Source organism: Larimichthys crocea, chromosome XXII, assembly GCF_000972845.2.
Source record: "Larimichthys crocea isolate SSNF chromosome XXII, L_crocea_2.0, whole genome shotgun sequence".
Classification (NCBI taxonomy): domain Eukaryota; kingdom Metazoa; phylum Chordata; class Actinopteri; family Sciaenidae; genus Larimichthys; species Larimichthys crocea.
Genome location: NC_040032.1, coordinates 22,449,569 through 22,459,222, shown reverse-complemented (window position 1 = coordinate 22,459,222; position 9,654 = coordinate 22,449,569).

Sequence of the window (9,654 nt, the reverse complement as noted above, 5' to 3'; positions counted from 1 at the left end):
CTGTTTTATTTCTTCTTTTAATGTCCCATTTTTTAGATCTACACTTGCTTTGTGTAATGTCCTTCGGGTATTGTCGTCCACAGAACTGTTGGGCTGACTTCTATTTCCCTTTACTTTTAGTTGCTCTACTATTCCCTCACTGACCACCCAAAGCCTATTTTTGCTCTCTCCCCTTTTCCCAACACATTTCCAAGACTCTTTTTGTTGGATGGTCTTCCTTATGTCCTTTTTAAATTTATCCATAATTGGCTATTAGCTGCTTTTCTCCTATCCATAATGGCATTCTGTGTTTTCTTCAACCTGAAGGGAACAAACTGGAGCTGTTTTCATTGCTCCTAGACATATTCTTAGTGCTCGTGATTGCATAATATCTAGCTGTGTAATACCGGATTTAGCTGCTGATCTGTACCCCACACTACCATAGTCTATTTTAGATCTTAGTCAATGCTACGTATATATATTTTAAGGACAAAAATCCGCTCCCCAATTTAGCCCAGATCCAACATCTCATAATATTTAACACTCCCTTCTTTCTTTAACTACCCTTCACATGTTATTTCTATGTTTAATCTTAGAATCAAAAATCACTCCAAGAATCGCCTGCTGTTTACCCTTTCTAAATTCTTTCCATATAAGTTTAACTTTATTTTTCACTGATTTTCTTTTTTGAGAAGAACATATACTTTACTTTTTTCCACGAGAATTTAAAACCCCATTCTGCCCCCCATTTTTCCACTTCTATCCCTCCTGTACTTCTAACAAACTATATGAACTATGTTGCCTCCCCTCTTCCTTATGCCCCATCATCTGCAAACAGGATCTTCCCATTCCTGTAGAGTATATTATCAAATATACATTTATTTATTATGTAAATAGTGTAGGACTTTAACACTCCCTGCGCGTACCATTCTCTACCAATATACCTTCTGATATCTCTGATCCAATTTTAACCTGAATAACTCTTTCCCTTAAAAATCCCTACCCAGTTAAATAAGTTTCCCTCAATTCCCTCAGGCCGTACATTGTTTCCATTTACATTTTCTAACACACCAAAAGCGAATAAAAACGGTTAATATTTGTGAACATTTAAATATACTAGGTAAGCGCTTTCTCCCCATGGGGATAGAATATACATTTGAAAATGCTTTTGTATGATTTCGTATGCTACCTTTGTGTGTGAAACCAAGTTCGGATTGAAAAAAAAAAAAAATAAAATAAAAAATAAAAAACTTACACATACTAGACCTATAATAATAATACATAAATTAATAATAATAATAATATTTAGACTTTAATGATCCCACTTGGGGGGAAATTCACTTGTCACAGCCGCTTGTATAAACAGGTTTATAGAATAAATGAAATAAATAAGAAATATATATAAAAAGTCAGTGTTTCATGCTGGTTTCAGAGACTGAATGAATGGTAGGAGTAGCAGTTTGTCACTGAAGGAGCTGTTTAAGGCCCCCCAGTTCTCAGGAGGGGTAGAGGGAGTTGGGCGCAGTCTCCGTGAGGGGCACACGAGCGCCCGAAAAAAAAAAAAAAACCTCGCCATTTCTATACGCTCATCAAGTTAGCGGAGCGGGGGGTTGACAAGGCGGAGGGGGGCGGCGGACAGACTGATCCCAGGCGGAATCTAGTGACTAGGGCGCACGGCGCATCTAACACCACACATTTACTTATATGACATTCGCAGTTAAATACAATTTAAGTCAATGATATTCAGAATAAACAGGAGAAATATAGATGAGCTCTGAAAATGTTCACTGTGCAGTCTTGGTCAGAGTGTTAGTCACGGTGTAGTGGCATATTCCCATTTTCCGCGCTAACTGGTTGTAATTTTGTTGATGTTAGGACACGTGAACCGGAGAACTGATGGCGAAAACTTTGATGACTTTAACTGAAAAATTCATTTATTGCGCGCTTTGCAATTTCCACAAGCTTTAAAACAAAAGTGTCCATTTAAAACACAAACCTCGTAAAAAAACTTTTTGCCCACAAAATCAGACGCACCTTGTGGCTGAGAGCTGACTAAATAGCGTATGGTTGGCCTCGGCCTATACCATACCACCCCCTAGTGTTCAGGTGGGATAACAATACAACATAAATACACAGATTATTACATTTCTACACAGGGCAAGCAGGTAGGAGTGACTTCCCGTTAGAGCTTTTTATCCAGTGGAGCTGTATCTGCTCTTCCACAGCGACATGAATTCATAATAATGACGTAAAAGACAAAGCAGATAGTTTTAAGAAGATGAATCCTGTGTGTGTTGTGTGTTGCGTGTGGTGTGTGTGTGTGTGTGTGTGTGTTGTGTGTGTGTGTGTGTGTGTTTAAACCGTTTCAACAGCTCGTTTTGGCTCAGTTTTTGTTGCTAAGGAACTCCTGGACGGCTCTGGTGGTTGCTAGGGGGGTGGCTTATCTTTCATGCCTTTGAAAGTGTCGTGACGTCATTCGAAGTTTCAAATAGGCAAAGTGAAAGCGAGTTCAGATTTCTCTGAATACTTTTACAGCCAGCGAGACTCCAACAGGTTACAGATGTCTGTAGCACAAGTCAAACAAGGATATGGATGAGGAACGCAAGGTAAGTGAACCACATGCCACTGAAGCCTCAGAACTCACCGCAGCGCAAGAAAAAACACATGGCGAAGATGACGATAACAGCAGCTGAGCGCTTCATAAGCAGAGCTACGGAAGTGTCATAAACACATTTCTCAGAGGGCTAGTCCCACAGGTTCAATGCAAGGAACACATGGATCACATCATGCAGCACATCATCCAAAACCAGGAATGAGGCTGACTTGGCATATTGCAGAGTTCATAGGGCTAACAAACAGGCATTTGGCCTTAACCAACCAGATGGCTCATCAAACTCAGACCATCAAAGCGGATACGATTCTTATTTTGAAGACACCGACATTCTCAGATTTCTCAGGGACACAGATCTCTCTGAAATTTACATTTGGAATGTCCTGTTGAACAAAATCAAGACCTTTTTTGTTTGCATATATATCAAAGAGGGTGTCGTCAGCTGCATAGTGAAGTTAAGAAACGGGCCAAACGGCTTTCTCTGCAGAAGACACCACTGAATGTCCATAGTACCGGTGGCACTGAGGATAGTTGAGGCTTTGATCCCCACCGGTAACCAAAGAGAAGTGCCGTCTTCAAGAGACTCATCGCGCATTTTTAATAGTGACATGAAGATGGTTTCTGAAAGCTTTGTAAGGTCATTCTTTACATGATGGACCAGACGATGCCCTGTTAAGTTCAGGGAGACGACTCTGCCGTTATTCTGTAATGGAACTCCTGGGGGCGTTGCCTCGGGTTTGAGGTTGAAGAGTGCAAACCAAAGAAAAGAAACCAAAGCGATAGTGAGTTAGAAAAGTCAAGCAATTAGTAATAGATTTTCCCAAGCCCATTGAAGGCGGAACCCGAGGACACCAGCACCATTAGAGACCACTGTTGAAGCCCAGATGCAGCGATGACGAGGAGGGAGGATATCTCTGTCACACCCCGTCAAGAGTCAAAGGGACATTCCCATCACTTCTAAATCAGATGTCAGCGTGATGAGGAGGATGAATATCGATGACGAGGACGACTCACTGACACCTGAGGTTACAATACCTAACGTGACTGCCAAACAACCTCAGTCACTTGAAGATATAGACCCGTTTTATACGTTAGTGGGTGTCAGCAGCCTGGAGTGAGATTTTTTAAAAAGGCCAGGTTTCACATTACAGTGTCTATCAAGGACATCAAGGACATGTCATCAGCACTGGCACTCATGCTTTGCACCAACTGGTAGGCTCTGATTTGTCAAGCCAAGTTGATGATAAAATTCGGAAACACGCGAGGGCAGTGCACAAAGCGCTGTGTAAAAAGATAGGCGGAGGTACCTTGTTTATAAGACTGCTGTCAAAGGACTCAGTCGTCTACAAGGATGTCACAGAGACTATAAAAAGGCACCTAGTGAAGCCCAGACAGACCGGCGTGAAGGGGTTCTTCAACCCGTGTCCTCCCCTTCAGAGCCGGCTTCACACATGGCTGAAAAAAGCTATAAGGTCAGTGTTCAACTCTGGACCTTGACCTTGAAGCTGTGAGGGGTGAACACATGCCCACAGTGGTTTTCTCCGAGTGCTTCGGTTTCTCCACGTTTAAATAATAACAACAAAAAAAAACACCCCAGAGTAACATCTTATCCCACATGTCTGCACAGGTGCTTTTAGTGTCACTTTCACAAACTAAAGTCAGCGTTCAACTCTGGACCTTGACCTTGAAGCTGTGAGGGGTGAACACATGCCCACAGTGGTTTTCTCCGAGTGCTTCGGTTTCTCCATGTTAAATAACAAAAAAAACACCCCCAGAGTAACATCTTATCCGACAGGTCTGCACAGGTGCTTAAGTGTTCACTGTCACAACTATAAGGTCAGCGTTCAACTCTGGACCTGACCTTGAGCTGGTGAGGGGGTGAACACATGCCCACAGTGGTTTTCCTCCGAGTGCTTGGTTTCTCCCACGTTTAAATAATAACAAAAAAAACACCCCCAGAGTAACATCTTATCCCGCAGGTCTGCACAGGTGCTAGTGTTCATGTTCACAACTATAAGGTCAGCGTTCTATGGGGGAAATTTTGGTCTCAGAAAGATTTTAATGTGTACAATATGATGTGTTACATATGCATACATTTATTTTCACCGTTGACAACAAAAACAATGTACGAACGTTCATGGCCCTAACTTTATTTCTGGTACACTTCCGCACCACAACAGCACGCACACGGTCTGGAATACAATAGTGGTATTTTTTGGCTGGGAACAAATCTAGCCACTATTGTCTTGTTTTGCCACCAAAGGACAGACAACGATAAACTATTTTAAAAAAACGTTCTTACCAGACCCTTTTACACATTGTTGTTTGTTGTCAACGGTGAAAAGGTCTATACTGGTCAAGTTGGGGGAAAATCCACTAGAACACACACACGCAATAAAATAACACTACTTACCCATGCAGTTAATCCACTGGCCGCTTTCCATGTTGATTCATGGATTTCATTTACTCTTTGTAAGAAAGTCTCTGACTGGATGACCTACAAAGACTGACTGGCACCGTTGCACAACACGCCATCTGCTGGATGTTCGGTGAAGGGTGTACCGCGATTTGTATTCAAATCTGGTGGCATATTTGTGATCGTGGTGAGCGTGGAATGTCTCAAAATTACGTCATCGTGAGAAAAGGCAAAAAAGGGATCCACAAATGCTGACTCCACACACAAAGTCAAGGACATTATTTCAAATCCGAAAATATATTGCAATCCACATTTATTTATACAAATTCGTTTATTTATTGTATGTCACATTTTATATTTGTATTTTGTATTTGGATATTTATAAATGTATGCATATATACACATCATATTGTACACATTAAAATCTTTCTGAGACAAAATTATCCCCATAGCGTTCAACTCTGGACCTTGACCTTGAAGCTGTGGGGTGAACACTTACCCCAGGGTTTTCTCCGAGTGCTTCGGTTTCTCCACATTCAAATGAACAAAAAAAACTCCCCCCAGAGTAACATCAACCTGGATGTGATGCAACACTTCACTGTGGCCTTGCACAACAGTAAGGTCACAGTGTCGCTGTGGTTTCCTCCGAGACTTCCGTTTCTCCACAGATTTTAAATTCTGAAAAAAATACACATAAAATAAAAAAAATAAAATAAATATTTCTGTCTTAAAATATTCATTTTTGTTATATATTATAATATATTATATTATTATTTTTATATTCAAGTTCTGATGATTGAAAAACAACAGTAAATTAAGGCTATAGTGTTGATACCTCTGTTAAACATCCTGATTTTTTTAGCATGAACATATTTGGGGTTTCCTGCATATCAGCACGTTTATGAAAATTAGGTGTCAGATAAGCATAACCTATGATGGACTTGGATGATCCCACATCTGGGAAATTCACTTGTCGCAGTAGCTCATATGCTCAGGTTGGCCTCTCGTGTGTCCATGAGTCCACCCCAAAGCCCGGCGACTGAAAACGGTGAAAAACCATTGGTTTGAACCAGTGTTAATTTTTGGTCACCCATGTTTTCAATTTAGGCCCTTAGTCTTTTGTCAAAGTTCCGTCGTAGTCTTAGTCACTTTTAGTCTTTCACAATCATTTTTTGTTCGTCATATTTTAGTCGACTAAAAGTCTCAAAACTTTTAGTCTAAGTTTTAGTCAAACGTGAACAAGGGATGGGGGGGCCAGTTTTAGTCCCTTTTCTATTTAATTTCGGGAATATTTTTTTGTTTTATATTCCAGTTCACTTGTGTTCCACAAGCTAACATATTGGAGTTAAATGTCCGTGAGTGAATTGAATTGAATGAATTCATCTTCAATGCCACTTTGGCTATGTCTTGTCTGTTGTTTCAGTACACACTTAATATCACTTGATTTCCATTTTTTAATCTACTAAATAGCAGGTACACCCTATTATGACATGGTTCGGTCATCTTCTACATGCAATTGTTTAAATTTCAATATAAATAAATTTTATTTTATGCCAGTTTGCATCTACGAAAAAAAAAAAGCTGGAAAAAAAAGACAAAAAAAAAAAAAAAACAAAAAAAAAAAAAATGGTGTTTGGGTGTGTTGGGTGTTTGGGGGTGGGGGTTTTTGGTGGGGGGGGAGGGGGTAGGTGGGGGGGGGTGGGGGGGGGGGGGGGGGGTGGGGTGGGGGGGGGGGGGGGGGGAGGGGGGGGGGGGGGGGGGGGGGGGGGGGGGGGGGGGGGGGGGGGGGGGGGGGGGGGGGGGGGTGGTAGTGGATTTGGTGGGGTTTGTGTGGGGGTGATATTGTGGGGGTTTTTTGTGTTTGTTTGTGTGGTTGGTGTGTGTTGGTTGGTGTTGGTTTGGTGGGAGGGGTGGTGGTGGGTTTTGGGTGTTGTTTGTTGGTGTGTGTTTTGGTGGGGGGTGTTTGGTTTGTGGTTGTGGGGGGTGGTGGTTGTTTTGGGTGGTTGGGTGGTTTTGGGTTGTGGTTGGGTTGGGTGTTGTGTGTTTGGTTGTGTGTGGGTGGGTTGTTGTGGGGTTTGGGTGTTTTGTTTTGGGGGGGTTTTTGGGGGGGTGTGTTTGTGTTTTGTGTTTAGGGGTGTTGGGGGTTGGGTGGGTTGTGGTGGGTTGTTTGGTGGTGTATTTTGTTTGGTGTGGGTTTTGTGTGGTGGGGGTGTGTTTGGTGGGTGATTGTGTGGGGAGTTTTTTGGTTTGTGGTTGTGGGTGTGGGTGGTGGGGTGGTGGTTTGGTGTGTGGGTTGGGGGTTTGTGTTTTGAGGGTGTGTTGGGTGGTTTGGGTTTGGTTTTGTTGTTGGGGTGGTGGTTATTGGGGGGGGGTGTGGGGGAGTGGTTTTTGGTTGTAGGGTGGTGTTGTGGTGGTGGTTTGTTATGGTTGTGTGGGTGGTGGGTTTTGTTGGGGGAGGGGGTGTGGGGGGTGGGTGTTTTGGTTTGGGGGTGTTTTGATGTTATTGGGGGGTACAAAAAAAACCAAAAGAAACACCCAACACCAAACAAACCCGACCCACCGCCACAACAACAAACACCCACACACGCACCACACAACCCCCCACACAAACACCAAGACACAACAAAAAACAACCCACCACCACCCCAAACAACACCACACCAAACAACCCCCAAAACAAAAACCACAACCCCAAACACCACAAAACCAAAAAACACCCAAACCACCCCAACACAACCACCCCACCCACAACAACCCACAACCCACAACACCACACACCACACCCACCCCACACACACACCCCAAACCCCCACAACCCACCCAACACCACCCCAACAAACACACACACCAACCACCAAAACAAAAAACCCAACCAAACAAACCAACCAACAAAACAAACCCCCCAACCAACAACGCCCAACACACCCACAACAACCAACCCAAACCCACCACCACACCCCCCACCAACCAAAACCCACAACCAACAACAAACAAACAAACCCCAAACCAAACCACACCAACAAACCAACACCCAAATTTTTAAGATGATTCCATCACGGTTAGTGTGTAGCACAATGGGGAGGCTAGACTCATTCTTGAACCTGTGTATGCAATATGCGCACATTTTAATAACATAGGGCTGCAAATGGGTTTCGGGCGCTACAAAGCTGCAGGTGTCAATGCCTACTCGATGGAGATCAATCTTTGGCTAACCTCCTCCTCCTCCACCACTTCCTTTATAGCAGGGAGGTCCAAAGTACGGCCCGGGGGCCAATCACGGCCGGTCAGATTTCAGCCCAAAGCTTCATTTTTATAATATATTATTTAATTGCCTGCTAGATTGGTCAGATAATGTATGGCTAGCCAGAGTTGGCTTTTTGGTTGACACAACAAAGAATTTGAACCTTGAAGGACATAAGGTGGGGTGTTATAATCCTCTGTAGATGTGACACAAAATATTACTTTCTGAATGAGTTTTGTTAAAAGAAGAGCAAGAAGTGATAATGTGTTAGATTTATTGGGTAATGTCAACAGACTTTAGCAATTACTCATAATAAGTCATGTTTAAAATGAACACGGAGGTTAAGATTTGTATCAACTTCATGCAAGTTTGTAACGTATTCCATACAATTTAATTCTTTGTTATCTGACTCCAGAGTGAAAAGAAAAGGAAGAACTGTTTTTAGCTGTCATTTAAAATAATAAGAATAATAAGTGTGACAATGAAAAACAAAAGTGTTACAGACAGTGGCATTTGTATGTAACTTTGATTGGGAATTGATTCATTTTTTAAATGTTAGTATTTGGCCCCCCAAACTTTCAATTGTTCAAATCTGTCCTCTTTAAAAAAAAAAAAAAGTTTTGGGACATGCCTGCGCTATGGAGTCTAGAGGGCAGTCCAGACAGAGCTGGACCCTGACCAGTTGTTGAGTATTTTCCTGTCTCTCTCAGTGGCTTCTCCCTCTCCAGCAGACGACTTCATAGAAGAGTGCAGATGTCACTTAAGTGTCTTTTTAAGAGTCCTGCACACTCCAAAGACCGCAGTTCTCCTCAGCAAGTGGAGACGACTTTGATTTTATTTTTTTAATTTTTTCGTAAAGGTGTTGTGTTGTCCGCGATCAGTCCACTTTATGGGTTGAGGTGGAATCACGCCCACCAATCTCCAAATTAAAACCCGGGATGTTCACCGGGGTGGTCTGGTGTTCTTTCCCCTGAAGATATAATAGTGGAATAATAATAAACAATTTACAACTCTTTCTCTATCCTAAGCCATAATAAATAACTGTCAAACATTTCTTTTTTATTGTCCTTTTCATAGTTTCGGTTTCTGTATTTATTCTTTCTTTACTTTTTCGGTTCATCTATGTTTATTATTCTTCTCGCAGATGTTTAACTGTTTGTATGCACAACTCACCAAAGCAAATATGTGAAGACTTATTTGGCAGTACACTCGATTCTGTACGTCTATTTCGGGTTCTGTTTTTAACGTCTGCCTGTTTGACAAAATACAAACCATGAGGCCTTCCTTTTATAGAACGTCTACTTGTGTTTTTATCTGCTGTGTAAAATAAAAGATGTTCTAGTATTTTATTCACACATAGTTATATTAATTAAATATTTAATTCATTTTTAGTTAGTTTGTTCATTC